Source organism: Pan troglodytes, chromosome 21, assembly GCF_028858775.2.
Source record: "Pan troglodytes isolate AG18354 chromosome 21, NHGRI_mPanTro3-v2.0_pri, whole genome shotgun sequence".
In the NCBI taxonomy this organism is placed as follows: domain Eukaryota; kingdom Metazoa; phylum Chordata; class Mammalia; order Primates; family Hominidae; genus Pan; species Pan troglodytes.
In genome coordinates, this window is record NC_072419.2 from 14,379,668 (window position 1) to 14,401,537 (window position 21,870).

Below are 21,870 nucleotides of genomic sequence, written 5' to 3' on the forward strand. Positions count from 1 at the left end.
ATCTGAAGACTCAGTGGTGCTGGATGATCCATTTCTAAGGTGGCTCACACAAATGGCAAATTGGCTCCTCTCCATGGGACTTCTTGAGTGTTTTCACAACATGACTAGCTTCTGGAAGAGCTAGTAATCCCAAATACTAAAACAAAAGCTGATATACCTTCTATGACCTAGCTTTGGATGTCTCATACCATCACTTCTACCATATTCTATTGGTCACACAGGTTAGCCCCAAGTGATTCAGTGTGGTGAGAAGCACACAAGGACATGAGTGTCAGGGCACAATTGTCAATGGAGGCCATCTTGGAGGCCAACTACTACCCTACATTCAGCCCACAGTGTTTCTTGCTAGAGTATAGGGGTTAAGCACAAAGAGTGAAAAACATTACCAAGGAATTTAGTCACACTGTCTCGTGCCTGAACATAGATTTGTCTAGTGATTCCCCAAAGGAAGCTCCATGTTTCATTCACCCTTTGAGCTTTCCTCAAATGATCAAGATACTGGAACACTTCCTGCTCACCAGCCTTCCCCACATGAAACACATTTACCACATAAGGACAGGAAACTTTACAAAATCAGATCTTTAATTGTTTTGACCTTAGCTGCAAAATGGAATGTCTTGGAGGTCTTTTTTAAAAAATTACTGATACCTAGGTCTCACCAGAGATTGTAATATAATTTGTCTGCATGCAATCCAAGAATTAGAAATCTGAAAAAGACCCCCAGGTGATTCCAATGTTCGGTGACAATTGAGAGCCACCAATTAGAGGAAGATCCTTCTGAATGTTCTCTTCTGTGACTCCTCTCCTTCTTTAAGTATTTCATCATACTTCACAACCCTTAGTTTCCAAATTCTGGCTCTTGTTTTTCAACACAATCCCTGAGAAAACTCTTCACTTCCCACAAAAGTTGGAGAATATCTTGGTCGCTTTCAGCATCTAGTTACCTCCATTAACCCAAGATGCAGCTCATCCTTACAGAATCCCAAGGGGCAAAAACTGGTTCTAGTTTTAAGACCAGAGAAGAAAATAGAATGTTTGAATCCACTTCAGGCCTTGACTGTAGGATGCTGCAAATAATTTTCTCACTATTTACCTAAGAAATAACCACACCTTGTGAAAAGGAAAATTAATATTTACCTGAAACAACACAGTTCTATCTAACATAAGAAAACAAGTTCCTCCTGTTAACAAGACCTTAACCCTGCTCCTTGTGAAATAATAAATAAATCACCTCAGCATGATGATGTTAAGGCACATCTGATCCTTTCAAGATCTGGCTTATTTTGCAAGAGAAACAACAGTAGTAGAAAAAGACTTCTATTTTAGCCATCTGGACTAGCGCTGACAGTTCTATCTATGTGGTTTCAGACCTTCATAATCTTTGCTCTTATAAACAGAAGAGAGGTGTCTCGCTTTATTACACCACATCATCAAGCAGAGACATTCCATATGTCTATCTTCATAGGTATTTTCAGGAAAAAAAAGGTCTAGATATCAGCAATTCTCACAATTTTAGCTTGCATATGAATTACCTGGGATCTTGTTAAAATGCAAATTCTGAGTCATGAGTGGGAACCGAATTCTGCATTTTTAACAAGCTCTGGGAGACATCACATTGCCAGTTCACAGACCACACTCTGAGTATCAAGGATCTAGATACTATAGATAAATAAGAATAATAACTACAAAGCACTTTTCATTTCTTCCCTTTGATCTCATGCTTGTCCACAGAATTAAAATGGTTTTATCTCACCTCTCCTCCCACTTTTTTATTCACAAAATCTATAATATTTAGAGAATTCTATTATTCTTATACTTTTCCTCTTTTTTTATTATGGCAAAACGTCTTCTGAACTTCTTTGTGTTATAAGAGTGCAGATGAGTTTGTGAAAGAAAGACTGATAGGAAACAAATCCAAGATCCCACAAAAAGGAATTAAATCTTCTTTACCAACCAGACTAAATATTTCACAAATATGTGTTCTTCTAGAATTGCTATCACAAAACATACAGAACATAATACTTACAAAATGATTCATGCCTGAGAGTATTATGGTTACGTGATAGTTGGTAGTTTACTGGCTGTATTGCTTTATTTTATTTTAGTAGTCAATCTATTATTCAGGTCTTTAGGACACAGGAAAAAAAATATGCTCATTAGAAACATAGTACCTCCTAGCTTTGGGGCAAGGAATCTATATGTAGTCTAATTAGCTATAAGAGATAGAAATTATGTTCATTGTTCTACTATTTCTTTGAAGCATTCTTTGTCATTATGATCCTGGGCTATCTTCAATGATAAAACCAACTAAAATATCTTCTTGACCTTCTTTGTACATTAATACCAGTTCAAGAAATTACTGAAATATTTTGAATAGTAAATTCTTGAGTTAATTACAAGACAGTGAATAAAATTGACACCTTTCTTTTGTCTTTTATAATTATAAAAAAAAGTCTACTGAAAGAAAGAGCAGAACAAAACATTGAAAACAACTGAAAAGACACAAAATGTGTCTTTGTAGGGCTACTTACTACAACCAGGTTAAGCTTTTTAAAAATCCACTTTTATTCCAAAATTATTTTAACTATAAAAAGTCACTGAACAAATATGACTCAGTATTTAACAAATTATATCATTCTTAGAACTGTTAGGTTAAAGTTACTCCAAAATATTTCCAATTAAAGTTTCTATAATTGATTTACATTTGAGCACATAGAGAAAAATTTACTCCCAAATTGCTATAAAAGTAGTTCGGTACCCAATGTATCACCCTGGAGAAAAAAAAAAATGACTGTTTCTTTTGCCTCCATGGTATCAGGCAGTCTAATCCTACAATATTTCCAAACCTCACCCATCCCAGAATAAATAAATGTATGAGATGACATTGCAAATTGGACGCCCAATGTTCACAAAAGCTGACTCTTTCATAAGAGTCACCCTTACCACAATCTTTACCTTGGAAATTACATCTGAAGTGGCTGGATCAATCCCTTCAAGCAGCATATGTTGAAATTTTAGTCTAACTCCATAGTAACTACAGCAATGTTTATTTCATTACAAACTATAATAATGAACATAAAGAACTTTGGACATAAATATTTGGTAACAATAGTGAAATTTCCTAAATCTGGTGACTATTGTTCTGTTGGCCCCTGGAAGGCCATGAAGAAATACAAAGAACAAGTAACAACATTCTCAGTTAGACTCCAGAATTGAAAAATGGCTTAATGGGATTCTTCCCGTTTGCCTAGAAGTTAGAAGATGTGGAATCTTGTCCCACTTTGTCACTGACCATTCTTTTGAATTTGAGCAACACAATCAACACAAATGAGCCTTAGTTAATGTATTTATGAAATAAGAAATGGTTAGTTTCAATATATCTGAAGTCCTTTACATCAAGAAAAATATAAATTGTTCAATTGTATTTTTTTTTTTTTTGAGACAGAGTCTCGCTCTGTCGCCCAGGCTGCAGTGCAGTGGCACCATCTTGGCTCACTGCAAGCTCCGCCTCCCGGGTTCATGCCATTCTCCTGCCTCAGCCTCCCGAGTAGCTGGGACTACAGGCTCCCAGCTAATTTTTTGTATTTTGTTTAGTAGGGACGGGGTTTCACCATGTTAGCCAGGATGGTCTTGATCTCCTGATCTCGTGATCCGCCCACCTCGGCCTCCCAAAGTGCTGGGATTACAGGCGTGAGCTACTGCGCCCGGCCATTTAATTGTATTTTAAAGCAAAATTATATTGTATGCCTTACCCATTTCCCCTTCTCCAATGATCTCATTCTTGATCTGAAGCTTTTTGGAAAATTTCAGCCAGTGACTCTGAATTATTAATTATACTCCTGGCCTTTTCTAGACAAGGGAATATACAATAGCCTACAAATGTGGTAAACAAATTATTAGTCAACAGATATTTACTGAGAAACTACTAGAGACAAAGTACTATATAAAACTGATTAGTATTAGAGCCTCACTGGAACCAACTATGGGGCATAACTGGTAATATTATTAAACAGTGAAGCTCCCAGGTAATGGATTAGAGTAGAGATACATACCTTAAAGAGGCAGGAGACTCTCCATCTAAGCCTGGATAGTTCCCAGAGGGACAGTGTTAGCATACTTGAGAAAGAAATGCATTTGATAGAAACAGCATTGATCAGCCTTGGAAGCATAGAGATATAACCTTGAGAACCTGTCTAGCACAATTTAGATCCACTGGTACCCCTATTGAAGAGTCCTCAAGGATGAAAGAGATATAACTATCAGGCTAAATTGTAACTGGAATTTAGTTCTTCCAACTAATTCCACTTTCATGGTATCCATGCCCACTAAACTACTATCTGATTCTAATTTGACATCCCACATATCTGTTACTGTTAAGCGTGGAAAATATGATTTCCCTCGAATAAAAATAATAGATTTTTCTGACTGGAATTAGCAGCTCTTGGCGCACTGATAAATCTGTATTCTGAGCTTCTTGAAATGTTGGCAGGAAGAAGGGGCTATCTATAATGAACTTCGTATAATAATGCCAGACTTTCCCAAGGAAACCACACATCATAACCGGGCTTCTTTCCCCTTAAACTTCAACACATTTATTTATTCTTTATCTCTGTTCTCTCTTATTTCTTCTTATTCTTATCCTCTTCCCTCTCCTTCAATTTGCCCCAACAAAGATAATGAACTGACGTGGGCTTGGGTTTTAAAAATATTTGGGATTAGACAGATGTTAGAAGAAGGCATTTCAAAGAGAGGGGCAATTAAATTGGGTTGGGGGATTAAGTAGACCAGCCTCAGCCAGTTTAAGGAGTGATGCTAAGTGAGGTGAGACTAGAAGCTTAAGTCATGTCCAAATCATAAAGATTTCCAAATGGCATTAAGGAATCTGGCCCCAGGCAGTTGACCATGAGAGTTTTTAGGATTTCTCGAAAAATAATGACATAGACAAAAGTTGAATTTTAGGAAGATTATGTATATTAAATACAATCATACATGAAGGAGTATGTGTGTAGTATTAACTATAAACTATACTTAACACAAAAGTACATAGGTCAGTACTTTCAACTTCAATCAAAGAGATTACACATTCTTCTTTAGTGAATGGAGGTAAGGAACTTGTAGAAAATGACTAATGTTTACTCACAAGGAGACAACTGGAAGGAGCTGGAGGGATGTGGGTATGTACATGAGTAATGGAAGGAGGAAAGAAAAGAAAGAATAGAGATTTCTATAATTCATCCAGTACCTTTCCTGAGGGGTAGAGTTTGGCTTTCAAATGACTAGCAAGTCAACATTGGCAGCAGCTCAGCCACCAGAGCAATATCCAGGAAGCTACTGGAATCACAGAGGATTTTGAAACACATGTGTCTGGATTTCAGTGTTATTCCTGAATAAGTCTGTAGTCTTCCCTCAACACCTCCTTCTGTGAGAAATGGAAACTCGGGCAACACAAGGCAAGGAGGGACAACTGGACACACCAGCTGAATCATAACATCTGGTGAAGACTTCTCTGCTATCACAGAATCTGAGAGATGGCTAATACTCAGACCAGCTCCCAAGAGTAGCTTTTCCTGCAGGAGGGTGCAACAGCCTCAGGATTTCAGCTCAGGGGGAAATATGTCTGTATGAGTAGGAGAGAAATGGAGTTGTGTGTAAGCATATGTGTGTGGTTTTCGAAGCAGAGGACAAACACAAAATCACATAGCCTCCTGGTCTGATGGGTTTCCCTGACTTGGATGTTTCAGTGATGCAGTTTGGCCCTAGAGCCTTCATCTGAGCTAAGGTTCCCTCCCTCCCTTTTTGCTTCAGCTCAGTGTTTTGCTTGAATCTGAGTCATAAGCTCCTTAAGCTGGCAGGAAGCGGATAGTCGGGCTGGCAGCTTGCTCTCCCCCAAGCAGAGGGAGTGTCTTGGCTGACACCTAAGCAACCTTTTCCATCCCCAGACTCTGTAACAGAACCAATGAGCATTAGAAGAATGGAAGGCTGGGCTATACTCACAGAGTAGAAGAGAAAAACCATCCTATAGAAATCCAATAGCTCAAGCCATGGTTTTAAAAAAAATGGCTTATGGAATTTCCTCAGCCACTCATGATGTTCTTACAATATTTTGTGTTTATCCCTCAAAGCTTGTCTATGTACACTCTCAACCTAGCTCCCACCCCAGCTCTACAGGTCTTTATTCTCCATCCAGTTTCTGAATGATTTTCCCCCCTAGCAAACTCTATCCTTCCCTCTACTTCTCCTAAACCACAGCCACTCTAACAGCTAAGTTCATACTCTGAAAGCTTGCCCTGTAGGGACTTAGAGCAGAATACTACCAAGTATGACATCTTGGCATGCTGAGTACTTTGAAATGGAGGAGATAGGAAAGGCCTCTGCAACAAGGTATCTCCAACCTTTTCCCTCTTTCTTCTCTCTCCTAAGACATGTCATAGAAACCAGATTCCTCTCCCAAAGGTGGGTCATAGAAATTAGAACTCCTCTACCCCAAAGCAAACCATAAAACTTAGAAAGGCCACATTCTGACTTACCTCCCTTGAAAGTAGGCCATAAGACCCTCATTCCAGAGGGTCCTGCCCCATATCCAGGGGGAAATAATGCTACACAGAGAGATCAGGAAGAATCTGAACAAACAGGTCTTGCTAGGGTCTCCTCTTTCCCCCAGTTTATTACCATTAGATCATATCTTTTTTGTCAAATCATGTTTCTCCACAACCATCCACTTCTTTCATTAGACTTAACATAAAAACACACAGCTTTCCCTGGGTCTTCAGGTCTTCATTTCTGAAGGCTCCCATGTCATGTAAAACTTTGTTAAATAAATATGTGATGTGTTTCTCTTGCTAACCTGTCTTTTGTTATAGGAGTGTTAGTCATGGCCTTTGTGATGGATGAGGGAAAGGTTTTTTTTTTTATCCTTTCGGCCCCTGTTCATGGGCAAAGTAATAAGCTACAATCTGAAGGAATTAAGGAAAGGCCTCTCTCCTGCCCAGTTCCAGAAGTCCTGCTTTACTGCATGATGAAGAGTACAGATGCGATCAGAAAGGAAGGAAACACTGAGACATTATCACTCATTGATACTCCAGCTCCCATCAGTTGTCAAATTAACTTCAACAAAGATCAAGGGCACAAGCAAAGAAGGAACCAGATTTGGGGGAAGCAGAAAAACTAGTAGAGAAAAGTCTGGCATATGAAGCTTGTCATACCTAATGATTACTACAGTGTGGGTGACCTTGGAAGCTGTAGTTCAGGAAAAGGGAGGGTAGGGGTCTGAACACCTGGGTGGGGAGAATCTGCCAAAAGAGCTAAGGGGTGTTGAAAAGTCATGGCAGAATGTTGGCAGCAATCCTTACCTCCTTCATAGTTTTTCCTTCCACCAACCTGATTACTTAAGTTTAGGACTGAGACTTGGCAGGCTTTTTGCATGCAGACCCCAATAGAAAAAGTCTGTCTCACCCAAGACAATTCCAGCACTCTGTATGCCCCTTTCCCAACTCCTTCTGACTCCCTTGCAACATCCCACCATTATGTGCCTTCCCCTGGCCCTCATCCCAGCCTACTCAGACCTCACTTCTGACATGGGGCAAGACTTCAAGCCCAGGGCCTCTGGCCTTTTTTCTACCTGATGATTCTCTGCTTCTTCCTGTCTGCACCATTGCCTGATACCTTCTGATTGCTCAGACCAGAGCTCTACTGTCAATCAAGTGCTTGACCCCCAGAAGGCAGTCTTTGGCTTTCCAATTTAGGGAAAGTAAAAACAAAACAGAACAAAAAATATCCCTAAAATATTTGAAACAGGTTATGTTTGGAAAGTTAAAGCTGGTGAATGCTGAATGTGTAAAATAACGTCTCCCACTATTCTAGAGAGAACTTTGCAAAGCAGCTATAGTTCCTATATTAGAAATATATGCAGTTTTGTTATGAATTGAGCTCTTTCTTTTTACAGACACTGGCTCTTTGTTTATTTCAGATATGAGCAGCTACACAGCTGCTTCCCCGTTCAATATTTGCAGCATATTAGTTATGAGAGATAACATTGAATTATTAATATAAATAATATGTTAATACTGATCCACCTGTATGTGGAAAGGGCCTTGGAAAATAGTTTCTACGCTTATTTTAAAATGATATTCAGAACAAAATTTTCATAGGGGAGAAGAGGACACACATTCATAAGCACCAGGCTCAAGAAAGTCCATCTCTTTTTTTCAAATTTGTTTAGATGAGATGTGCTCTTCACTCTTTCCCCACATGTCCATTCTGAACATTTGAATGCCAATCTCCTTGCAGACAGATTGATCTTAGAGGAATTCAAACAAACTAAGATTTTGTGGCTTGGTGTTTGGGCATTGCAGATCTTATCTGACAGTCTGGGTTTAGAAATATAAGGAACAGAAGCAATCAATCAGAAAGCAAGAAACTTAATAACAAACTGGTAGGAAACAGAAGTGACTGCAGGAAAACTTCATTCATTCAAAGAGTTGAAGAAAGACTAAAATGATGAAATGTGACTTACAGAAGAAAGAGTTAGGTGAGAATCTAAATTCTTAAAATAATTCTGTCTCTAATGAGATATGTCACCTGAAGCAGAACTAAATGTTTTCTAAAGTCTCATAATATGATATAATATCCCATGGATGATGTACTATTCTATGTTCCTTTCTGATTTCAGCCTCAGAGAGGTGATGCCGTCAAAGGGACATCGTTTATACAAAAATAAGACTCCTCAAAATAAATTCTTTATTTGCATTTTTTGAAATTCTTGAAGAGAACAGACAATCTACAATAATACTTTAAAATTCCTCTTTACTTTTATCCGCAGAAGACATAGAAGAGTTTTCCAAGATACTTTCTTCAAAATAGCAAAAGAATATTTCCCTCTAACCCTCCTACCTTCCAGAAATTGACTCCTACTTACTTCTGGCCCTTCACTGCTTAACCACTTTATTATGACAATTGGTTGGCTGCTTTTTTTGCTAATCCTTTCCCCTCTCCTCTCACGTCTCAGATCCCATCCTTCTATGGTCATGCTCTGGTTCTCCATCACAACTGCCAGAAGGACTGGACTGACCCTCCTCAGATGACAGAACTGAAGGGAGCCAAAGTCCTATTTGTCCTACAGTGGATGTGAGAGACTGAACATGCATAGAGGAATGCTTTCCATTGTCATACCAGATCTCTATCGATTCCAATAGGGATGGCACCATGTACGAGAGGCTGAAGAAAAGACCAAGTCAGAAAATGAGACATAGAGTTTATTAAGGGGACTTACATACGGAGACAGTCCAGTGGCAGAGGATGGACAAGAGAACTGCAACCATTTGTAAAAAGCATGCAGGTTGTATAGCATTTTCACTTAGCAACTTCCACCTGGCAACCTCCATTTAAGCCAAACAAAGGCCCTCTATCCCCTGTATGGCCTGCATTCCAAGGATGGATTGGGGATTCAGATGTCCTTCATAGATAAGGAGTGGATCTCCAGGTTGGCCATTGCTGGATTCCTTAGTCCGGGACTCTGAACACACTTTCTTCTTAGATCATAGGGTCATTCTCCTAAGAAGGACTCCTAAGAATATGCTTAAGTTATTTCTCTCAGGTGCATCTGTCATTCACATGTCCATTTTGATAATGACTCATGCATGATCTTAAATAGAAATGATATTTTAAAATATATAGTGTATTCCAAAGGATTTTCCAAATAGAAGCCCTAAACTTTGATGAGTTATTGTGAAGTATTCTATCTTGAAGTAGGCCATATGGCATTCAATGGAAATTAATGCATTAGAGCAACATGCATTTGTGTGGATGATTCTCATGCATATCTTCCTCTCCTCCAATACTCTGTTGTTTGAATACCTAGGTCTCCCCAGACTTTCAGCTATCTCTCCTCTACCCAGGTTGCCCACCAAGCCCTGCCTTGGTTCTCTCCTCATGAGTCTGGAAAGTTTCTCAAGGCAGTAAGCTGTGGCAATTATAGGACTTACCACATTTATTTGCTATCGCTCAAGAATCATTGTTCTGTGGCACTTGGTGACCAACGTCTTAAAAACTTTTTTACCCATGTATTTTTTCTGATTGTTTGTTTGTTTGTTTGTTTTTGAGATGGAGTCTCACTCTGTTTCCCAGGCTGGAGTGCAGTGGCATGATCTCAGCTCACTGCAACCTCCACCTCTCAGGTTCAAGCGATTCTTCTGCCTCAGCCTCCCGAATAGCTGGGATTACAAGAGTGCACCACCACGCCCGGAAAATTTTTTGTGTTTTTAGTAGAGATGGGGGGGCGAGGGTCTCACCAGATTGGCCAGCCTGGTCTCGAACTCCTGACTTCAGGTGATCAGCCTGCCTCAGACTCCCAAAGTGCTGGGATTATAGGTGTGAGCCACCGCAACTGGCAGTCTGATTGTTTTGATTATTTCAGTTAAACAGGTAAATAAAGTTCTTAATCCATCTTGACCAGAAGGAAAATTCCCACCAGCTGTGGATTTAACAGAAACTCAGGCTATATTTGAACTAAATTGCTAAAGATCCACAGCTTCAGATACATAACAGCCCTTCTTCCACCAACCCTTCTTCCACCAAAACCAGATCTCAAAGAAAATCCCATAACCTTCACTATGTTTTGTGCTTTCATCAAAGTGTACAGCCTCGCTCAGGGAGAGCGACCTCTTCTTGGGTGTGTTAGTTTCTGAGGGCTGCTATCACAAATTTCCAGAAACAACAAAATTTCATTCTTTCACAGTTCTGAAGGCTAGAAGTCCAAAAGCATGGTGTCAATTTATAATTATCTGGAGGCAATTCCAATGTCTTCATTTTATTCTAACACACAGCACCCAGCATTGTACTTTGCTCCTCAAATAAGCTCTATAGTGTTTATATAATGTTTAATTTAATTGTAACAGCTAAAAGGCTTTTCTATGAAGGTGATTTCAGCATCCAGTTTTCAATTTAGGAATTCCTAAAAAATAGCACCAGGTGTACAATTCTAACATGCCCGTAAGGAACACCTGACTAGGGAACAAACTATTTTTCCCACCTGTGTGGAAGTTACTGGAATGCTAAGCTGGAGAAATTTCACTACCTTGTAAGCCACAGAGAAAGAAAAAGTGGTCTGTAGAAACTATTAGTTAAAGCTAAGACAGAGTCAATCATAAAATGCATTCCTGACTTCAGAGATAATTAAAAAGTGAAAGATAGTAGATTCAGATTCAAACACATACAGTGTAGATATGTGCTTTGTTTCTGAGCAAATGGAGATGGCTATCTTGCAAGTGACCTTTCACCCTGTCCAGAAAGTTTCCCCAACTTTCTACACTATGAGATTTGCCCATCTTCTAACCTCCTCACCCCCAGACATCCAGCTATACTACATCTCACAGGTCCAACCTAGCTTGGCCAGTCTTATTTAAAATTTAAAACAGAAATACCGAGGCTGGGATTCTTTGTAGCGAAGTCACATTAATGGCAATTGTCTGACACATGGTGCTGGGGTGTCTCATAACTTTCCTTTAGACTACTCTTTCCAAAGGCTAAGGGGTTTAATCCTCCCTTGATTCCGCAAAATACCCCGACATCATTCCAGTAAATTCTTTTTTGTGGCTTAAGTCAGCCAGAGTTTATTTTTTGTGGCCTGAAACCCAGAGAACCTTAACTAACACAATGCCCTAAGAACATTTTCGGAAAGATATGCAAGAAATTAATCTTAATTATCTTTGAGAAATGAACTAGGTGTCCTAATGGTGTAGAAGGCAACTTCTGCTGTTACTTCATAACAACGTGTATGATTGGATGTTGTGTTGTTATGGTCTGGAGCAAAGGGTTGTCGTTGGAGCAAAGGGTTTCCAGTTTGGAGTTTAGTCTGATTTGGGGTGTTCATTTTTACACCGTGAGCATGTATTACTTGCATACATTTTTCAGCTAGGTTTAGTGTGTGTGTGTGTGTGTGTGTGTGTGCTTACTGTCATATTTGAAAAGGAATAACACGATGATAGCTTTCTGATTTTTCACAGCTCATGTTTGTCCCTATCCTGGTCCAGCCCCCTTATTTCACAGACACACAAACTGACCCTAGAGTAGATAGGACACAGCCAACTATTTTACAGCTACCGTGAGATCATTGCTTTAGACCAGCCTAGAATTGATCTTGTTGATAATGTTCCTGTCTTAAAAAATAATGATCTTATTTTTAAATGCAGTAGATACTAAATGATCAAACATCTTCCTGTGAAGTTGCCTTATGTGTTCTCCTTCTACATCATACTCCAAATTTACTCAGCTTGAAACTTTTGCTGGTTAATAATCTCCTACTTTGAAAAGAAGGTCAAGCTTAGATGGATTTGTTATTGATCACACTTGAATGTGAATTGTCTTAACTGGGTTAAATGTAGGCAGACACTTGGATAAAATCCCTCTCAGTGAATGAGTTGGGTGTTCTGATGGAACTGTGATAAATTTAGGCTATTGGACATCACATAGCAATACCGTTGTAGTTCTCTCCTTCATCTTTCCCCGCCACTACCACCTAAAAAGAAAAAAATTAATATGGTCAGAAAAATTCTATCCCCTGGAAGGAAATTAGCACAAGTCAAGACAAATAGACTAAATTAGCCATTTGTGGAAATAGTTCATTCTGGGAGTTGACCTGCAAATGCCTTGTCGTTGGAGCAAAGGGTTTCCAGTTCAAAGAGGGCTCAGGAAAATTGGACGGCATGTTATAATTATAAAGCAGTAAACTCTGCAGTTGTATTTTACCTTGCTTAGGATGATGTCATGGTGCTTTAGCAACTGACTTTAAAATAAGAGAGTGTAAGAATGTATTATTGTTCATCCAGGACTGTCTTGAGAATCAGAGAACCACCCAGGATCACTCTGATTCTACACGAGGGATCTCAGTAATTTAAACAGGCAACAGGTGCTTCCTAGGCCACTAAACTTAGTGGAAATGGGGTCACAAAGAGAGAGAAAGGAGGGAGGGAGAAATGAGTGAAAGGATGGAAAAAGGAAGTGACAAATGAAAGGAGGGCAGAGCGGGGAAGAGTAACGGCAAAGAAATGAGGCAAAAAGGAAGGAAAAGCCCCTTCTCCAGAAACAAACGTAATTCTGCCCCTCAAAGTGTTAGAATGTTGGGGCAGAGTAATGATCCTCTCTTCTGGTATATTGTAATAATGTTTTTAACCAGTTTTCCTGATACAAATTTACATTATTTTGTAGTGTGAATCTAAATATGGAAGTTGTCAGCTCACTCCTGCTTAAAATTCACTAGTCCTCCACCTCCTTTAGGGCAATGTGGTTTTTCGGTTAAGTTTGCCTTTCCTATCTCAGAACTTCACCTCTCAGCCATGACCCTTCATAGTGCCCTGGAGTTTTGTTGATCTGTGCAGTATGCCTTGCTTTTTTATACCCTTGAGGCTTTTGGTATTCTATTCGCTCTAGGTAGAATGAAAAGTCTGCCTTTCAACCCCCTAACCATCACCCCTTTTGCCTTGCTGTCTCAACCAGTGAGACGCTCTTCAAACAATATTTCTTCTGTAGAGCCACGCATGCCTCTTCATAAGAGAATGATTCATTAAGATTCTATTGGCATATATCAAATAAACTGTGGTTGTCTCAGTGAATCCCTCTCTCTTTGTAAATATTGAGCTCCTAAGGAACAAGCACCTTCTCATGTTTACCAGCATATATATATACCAGTCTCCCATGTATACTCATAAGTTTATCCTCAAAAGTACTTGAATTAATGAAGAAGGCAATAGAAACTATTTTCTAGAAAATGCACTCAAGTCTTGAAAGTGACATAAAAATTTCTTGGCTATTTTTAAATTATTTAGGGGTGACTGTTAAGTTGTAGAAAATGAATAGCAATGTGAATGATTCCTGCCCATAGCAATGCAAATGAATTACACAAATCCCTGCAAGTCAAATTTTCATTTGAACCAGTCAAGATCTTACTGGTCCCCATGGCCAGGCACGGTGGCTTAAGCCTATAATCCCAGCACCCTGGGAGGCTGAGGCGGGCGGATCACCTGAGGTCAGGAGTTCAAGACCAGCCTGGCCATGGTGAAACCCCCATCTCTACTAAAAATACAAAAAATTAGCCTGGCGTCGTGGTGCACCCCTGTAATCCCAGCTACTTGGGAGGATGAGGCAGGAGAATTCTTAACCCGGGAGGCAGAGGTTACAGTGAGCCAAGATCGTGCCATTGTACTCCAGCCTGGGCAACAAGAGCAAAACTCCTTCTCAAAAAAAAAAAAAAAAAAAAAAAAAAAAAAAGATCTTACTGGTCCCCTCATTTATCTCATTTATTAATGAGTCAAATAAAATCTTTGACATGCATTCATTTCACATTTGGATGAGAGTCATGATTTTACTATTTTTGAAAATTATGCTTTAACACTGTAATAGAACATTTTTATTGAATATGTCTGTGCATAAACTACCAAATAGCATAGGTTGACTGTGTGTTAATAGAATATAGAGAATGTTTTCTATTAAACTTAACATAATAGCTGTAAGGCAATGTGGAAGTGAAATTAATGTATCTGTTAAAATCATAATACTAAATTAGAACACAAACAGAATAATGTAATAGGGCCCTTTAAAGCAAATGGTTGCCACGTTTACATACACACACTCACACATGCACACCCTACATATATATCTACAAATAAACATGTGCATATGTATATGTTAAAATGTAACTGATACATTGTAGTCAGTACGTTTTCCATAAAGTAATTATAAGTTTATAGGTTTCTCCATCACAAGTATGTATCACACTCTATTAAACATGTGGTCATGAGGGCACAGTGTTAACTCTATTGCTTAACTCTTTTAATCACTCTTACTCATCCTTGCCTGTTATTTGCTTTTCCATCATTTTCCTTAACTAAAGCCTATGTATCATCCCCCTACCAGACATCCCCCTTCCACTTATTTGAGTGGAAATAGGAACTTTCCCAATGAAGGCAGCTGAACAGACGGCATTAAGCAAAAACGTTTCAAATCTAATGGCCCATTAGTCACACTCAACCGATGATCCACTGAAATGACTGACCAGGTAACTAGGTCAGCTAGCTCAAGGGAAGCATTTACGATACAGCTCTCACTTTTCCAAACCCACGGACCACAGCTTCAGCCTCCATTCACAAAGACAGGATATGGACTCAGGAGCCATGTGGCTCATTACCTGTGTGGTGGGAGTTGCTCATAGACACAAGCATGCTTCAGAGGACTGGGAATACAACTTTCTCTAAGACTGAAGTTTAGATTCTCTCTAACTCTAAGAGAAGGGCACTGCAAGGTCACCAGTCTAGCACTTCGGTATTTTTTTTTTTTTAAAGCACTACATCATTTCTTAAGATACATATTACATATGATTAAAACTTTATCCTATTTTTCTCCCTCTCTTAGCTGGCATTCCTTGGGAGTGGAAAAAAAAATCAAAGGCATTCCCACACAAAGGTCCACATTGAAGTATGTTTAAGTGTCTGATTAAAACTAACAAAAGACAGGAAATAGGGAGTTAGACTTTAACTCAGTCCTGAACTCACCCTCTTGTGCCTAGGTACCAAGGGGTCAGGAAAGAACCTCTAGGTTCAGAATTAGCTGCTTCTGTTTCCTTTCACTGCTGAGATATTATACTTCAAAAAAATATTAAATTGACAAGAGGCCCCCAAGTGCCTATAACCCCCACAGGGTGGTAATCTGTGCATATCTCTAGTTTTAAAAGGCATGATTCAACCTTACACCTCTTCAAAAGTACAAAAACATCTGTTACCTTTGGTAAATCCCCTTTCCTGTGTATCTGTTTTCTGGCTGTACTGAGTTATTTCCCTTTCAAAAAAATAAATGAATCAGAAAAAGAAAGGAGGCCAGAAGCAGGAAAAAAACAATGATTTCTTAGCAGATAGCAAGCAACAACTTATTTATTTCTGGTTTTCTCTGCTGAGGAAAGCACTAAATTCATATTCAAACTTAATTTTCTAATCTAGGATGACTTCCAGTACACCAGGTATGATTCTGACTCTTCCTGGTCATTTTTCAAATTCGTCTTATGGTAATAATTGCAACTGCCTCCAGCTTATTCGCAGGTGGAGAGTGCACCTCCTCTGCAAAGGTAGACTGCCTTTGGGACCTAGACCATCTTTGCCTAGAGTTCTCTCACAGCAGTACTGGCTGGCATAGACACTACTCAGGTATGCGTGTAAGTCTGCTGATTGGAACTGGGAATGCATTTGGTACTTTGCATGATGGTAAACCATAGTTAGCCTTCCGTGATCCACAGTATTGCTGAGGAAATTGGTGAGGGTTATTAAGACTCCAGGTACCACAAGTAGCAAAGGACATCCTTGGGGAGAAATACTCAGGGTTCTAACAACTCAGAGTCTGTGACACTCTTGTCCTTGGATGCCCTTCATCTCATGCCCCATGACTTGAGACAGATAGATGTTCTAGCAGATTCTCTCCAGATATGGGAAACTACAGATGACTGGAAGTTCCTGCAAGTAAAAATCTCCCAGATGAATTTGCAGAGCAAGCCCGCACCTCCCACACAAGAGGACAAGAGAACTGATCCTCTTTTCTCATCACGTCTGTCAGTTTATATTCTTCAACCCCCACAAAGAAGTGAGCAAATCATCATTCTTCCTTTGACCAAGAAAAACAATGCCTTTCTTTACATCTACTAGTAGAAGCAACATTATGAGATAAAAATGAAAAACATCCAAGCAGTCACAATGTTTAAATAAGAATTGTTGGTGCACTGTCTCCATCAGTTGAGTAAAAGTTTAAAATTGTTTCCTGCTTGCCGGTTCACACCTCTCACCCTCTTCTTTCCACATGCAAACACGCATTTTTCATTTTCACTTAAATCTTATAACTGGGAAACTCAGGCATTGAGAAGACTGTTCGGTGTAAGTGCCTCGAATAAATAACTCAGTACTTTCAGAGAATAATAAAGCCTATAAAAAAAGAAATAGTTAAAAGTGTCCTGTAATTTTGCATCCCAGCTGGTTAAGTTTTGAGAGTGACAGGGGTGAGAACAAATGCTAAACCTGACTGGGCACCAGGACAAGAGCCTCCATCTGGGACTCTCCCAGACAAACCTGAAGTTGGGAGGTCTGTCTCCAGGTAAAGTGATAAAAATTTCTGGAGTGACTTTCAGAAATTTGTACTTAGAGAGGCAGTGGGAGACAGAGGATTGAGCCCAATCATGCCTGGCTGAAGTGAGCTTTGGAAAGAGCCACACAAAATTCAAATGCAGGCTGGATTTGTGGGGCCAGAGGAAATAGGTAGATATTTAGTTTATTACACTAGATATTTGAGAGGTAATAGAGGCTTATACTGGCTGGTACCAATAGGATGAATGTAAGGGATTATTGATGTGAAATGAATAGATCTCAAAACCTCATGTCTATAAACAGGATGAATCAGAGGTGATTTTTCTGAGTAACTGAGTGATGTCTTTAGCAGTACTTTGGGAAAAACTAAGGCCAAAAGGTTGAGTAATGTACACGATTTTGCCAACTAATAATGTGACCTCTAGATCTACTTTTTAGTAAAAAGATGCCTCTATTTCAATGTGATAAGGGCCATGAAGGGGACATGAACAAGAAACTCTGAGGTCCTAAGAATTGATTCTACTTTTGCCAGGTGTGGTAACACCCTGGACTACAATCTAAAGATGGACCCTGCTCGCTCAATCTCTAGTTTCATTACCTTTGATGAATAATTGCCCTTTTCTGGGCCTCAGTTATAGATTTGAAGCTCTCATATAGGTATGTTCCTTCATTGCTCTGTACTTTGGAATATGCAGCTCTCTCTAGCAGAATGCCCTTTTCCATCTTGTCTACCCGAGAAGCCCTTTGTCATACCGAAAGTTACCACCTCTGTGAGACTTTCTCTGAAAAATCATTCTCTGGAAACGTAGCCTACCAATCATCTGTCTGTTGATTTCTTGCGGCAGATACAACTTCCTCCTTCCCAGACACCTTCCAGGCAAGGGATAGCCATATAGCATGGCTTAGCCCAATGACACATAATCAGAAATCTTTTGAAATGGGGATTCAAGAAGACCTTTTATTTCTCTGGTTAAAAGGAACAGCCATCACATTCTTTTGCCATTTTTCCTTGTTTCTTCAAACCACCTTGAACACCATTATAATTTTGGAGATAAATCAGCCATCTGGCAACCATGTTGCTACCAATGACAGAATGAAATCCAGCAAACTAAGTTGTGGAAGATATGATCAGTAGACTCATTTATGTCATGTTGAAGCACTGAACCAGCCCTGTACCTAATTTTATTCTTCCTATTATAAAGACAAATAAGTCCCTGCTTTCCAACCCCTGTGAGCAAGTCTTTTCTTAAAAATAAAAGCATACATAATTGACACACTATCAGTTAGCTATTGCTGAGTAACAACCCCCAAATCTGCAGGTCACCTAGGTAGCCCTGCTGATCTGGTCCATGTTTCTGTTGAGCTGTCCAAACATCTGGAGGCCACATTGCCAGTCTGGCTAGACTAGGAAGGCTTCAGCTGGGACAGCTGATCTCTACTCCATGTTCTCTGTCATCTCCCACCTGGCTAGCCCAGGCTTTTGCACATGGGAGCAGAAGAGTTTAAAGAGAATGTGGAGCATGCAAGCCTCCACCATCACATCTACCATGTTATTGGCCAAAACAAGTAACTAGGCCAGCCAGATGCAAGGGGAGCCATGGAGTATTGGAGGCATGACTGCTTGCACTCAGTCTGTCAAACAATTGTAAAGTGTGAGAGTTTGAGAACAAGGATTGTGAGATATTTGTAACTCCTATATAGTAAGCCTTCCCTAAGCTTATTTTTAGCCAAATGTTTGCTCTGCTGAATTTCCAGGGCTATTGTTAGAACTCTTTATTTCTGAGTTCACAGTAGATCAAGTGGGAGGCCTTTAGAGATGCAAGGAATCAGATTACCACATACTCAATTACTGCTGGTATAATTAGATTTTTGAATGCATACTTGCAGAGCAAAGTTTTCATCCATCTCCAGGGACTTTGGAAGAAGACAAAAAGGAAACCAATACATAGAAGAGCTTTAGCTCCTGGCTGAATTTGAAAGTTGAGTTAATACAGAGTGATTCTTATCCTTGCCATCCAGTTATGATTACTTGTTACCAGTGGATAGCATGTTGTACTTCAATCACCTACTTGAGGTAATACTTATTTTTTTCCTGGGAGCAAACTCTCCCACCTGGTCTACATAGGATCTTTCACGACCACTTTCAGCAAACCATCCTCATTGTTCCCCAGAATAAAGGATAAAGAAGCTTAGAAAACTTGTGAGATCATGTCTTCTAAAGGAAAATTTTTGACCTTGAACAAGTTGGAAGTAGAGAACAGTGCGTCCACCAACTGGGAAATAATCAATGAACATCCTACCCCTAATATATGATGCATCAGAGACTGGCTAAATTCTCACCAGTTTCTTGGCACACAGCCAAAGTACATTCCCCTGACATTCTGCATCTGGGTGGGGACATATGACTGGTTTTTGCCAATGGAATATGAATGGAAGACATACCTTTTGGTATAATGCAGTGGTCTGCAAACTATAGCCTACAGGGCAAATGTGACCAATCACCTGTCTTTGTAAATAAGGTTTCATTGGAACATAGCCACCCTACTCATTTACATATTGTCTAAGGCTCCTTTCACACTATATCAGCAGAACTGTGTAGTTTTTACCAGAGATTGGGTGGCTCTCAGAGCCTGAGATATGTACTATCCTTTACAGAAAAAATTAGCTGACTCTTGGTTTAAGGCATGTTAAAGTGAGGTCCTGTTCCATTTGCTCCTCATCTGCTATCTGGAAGATGTCAGGCCAGTTTTTGAAGCACGACTGGATCTTGCAGAGCCCCATTATGAAAATGATTTTATCTCTGAATGGATGCACAAAGCAGAGGCTCCTGTCCAAACAACAGACCCATCCCCATTTTCTTGGAATTCACATTGGACCATGATACAAGCAAAAAAATAAAACTTTATTGTGTTGAGGTACTGAGACCTGGGGACTGTGTGTCATAGCAGCAAACACTACTTTCCTTGACTAATATAAATGAACAGAGTACAATGCTCTACACAAATATGATATTTAAAAATTGAGTAATTGCAGCACGGAAAAACAAAGGCATTGGTCTAAGACCTATAGCAAAGCTTGGAAGAGACAAGAGTGGTTATCATTTCCCCCAGCATTGTGATGAATTGGCAGAGAATTACTGCAGACCAATTCTAGCACCAACCTTAAGGTCCTTCTCATGTGATGTGACTCAAGGAAAATTGAAGATTCCAGCCGAAAAGAATATCTGCTTGCTGGCTTGTCACTGATACCTGCCTCATTGTTTTTTATTATTAAAGGCTGCCTTGTTGTTGAAATGTGAACACCCCAGAAAATCATTAGCTACTCAGTATTAGAAAGGATCTCATTATACTCTTTTTAAAGGAGAACCTGATAAATAAGCCAGAAATGTATTTTTATTCTCTCAAGACAGTTAAAGTCCTAGACACCTGGAAGAGAGGGCTATAAAAAGAAAGGTAGGAACTTCTTGCAAAAATAGATGGCTGTCTAACTTTGCCCCCTTCATTGGTATAAGGCATGACTCAGGAACCTGGCAATCGTCTTGAACTCAGAGGCCAAGATGTTTTCCTAACTACAGTGCCCTATATTCCTTACCTGCTTTGTCACTTCCTCTTCAACATGAGTCACTTCCTCTGAGAACTCTTCAGATCCATTTCAGATAATTTCTTCTTTTGTCTTTCACAACCCCTGCAATTAATAAATGCCTTGGGAAAGCACTTATTATACTACATGGCAAGTGTAATTTTACACATCTGTCTCTCCTACCAGACTTCAGTGCAGGGCCATTTCCTGGCATAATTTCTGGAATATAGAATATATCCAATAAATATTTGTTGAGTTAAAGGTAAACTGTTCTCTAGACGAATGGGCCTCCAGATCTGGTTAAGATTTAAAATTTCTTGAGGAATACATAAATATGGACTCCCAGACCTACTGAGTCAGAATCTATAACTTAGACCATGAAACTGTTACTTTTCACAAAGTGATGGTGGAGCATTGAGTTTTACTCTCCAAGAATCTAGTCAAGCATTAGTCTTTTTCTTTGGTGGTTGGTACTTGCAAAGCCTCACACATACCATGAAAACAAGGTGGAGAATACATTCATTTATGTATTTAGTCATAGTTATTGAGTGTTCCTTTTGTGTCAAGCACTCCTCTGGGCTTTGGAAGTAGAGTAATGAATAAAATAGACAAGAATCCCTGCCCTCATGAAATTTATATTCCAGAAAGTTAAGCAAGACAAATTAAGTGCAGATTATGTTTGTAATAAGTGCTGAAGAAAAAATTAAGCTAGGAAAGGATCAGAAAGTGTGAGAGAGGGTCCAATTTTAGGTAAAGCAGCCAGGGAAGGCCACAGTAAGAAGGTGACATTGATTCAAGATCTGAAGGATATGAGAGTGAGAATCATATTTGGGGGAGGAGCATTCAAAGATAAAGAACAAGTAAATAGATCCTAAGAGAGGAGCACCACTGGAACATCTGAGAAGGAGTCAGGAGAACAGGAGTGAGTAAGAGAGGGTCAGTGATAGGAAATAGGATCCCAAAGTATAGAAGAGGTCACATCACACAGGACTGCGTAGGCCACTGTAAGGTCTTTGCACTTCCTCAATGTGAGACGAAAAGCCTTTAAAGGGTTCTGGGCCAAGACTTGACAAGGTCCAATTTACATATTAACAGCATTTCTATTGCTGCTGTGCCTAAATTAAAGTGGGGACAGGGGCTGATGCAGGGGAATCTATTAGAAAACTTTTGTCCTAATTCATGT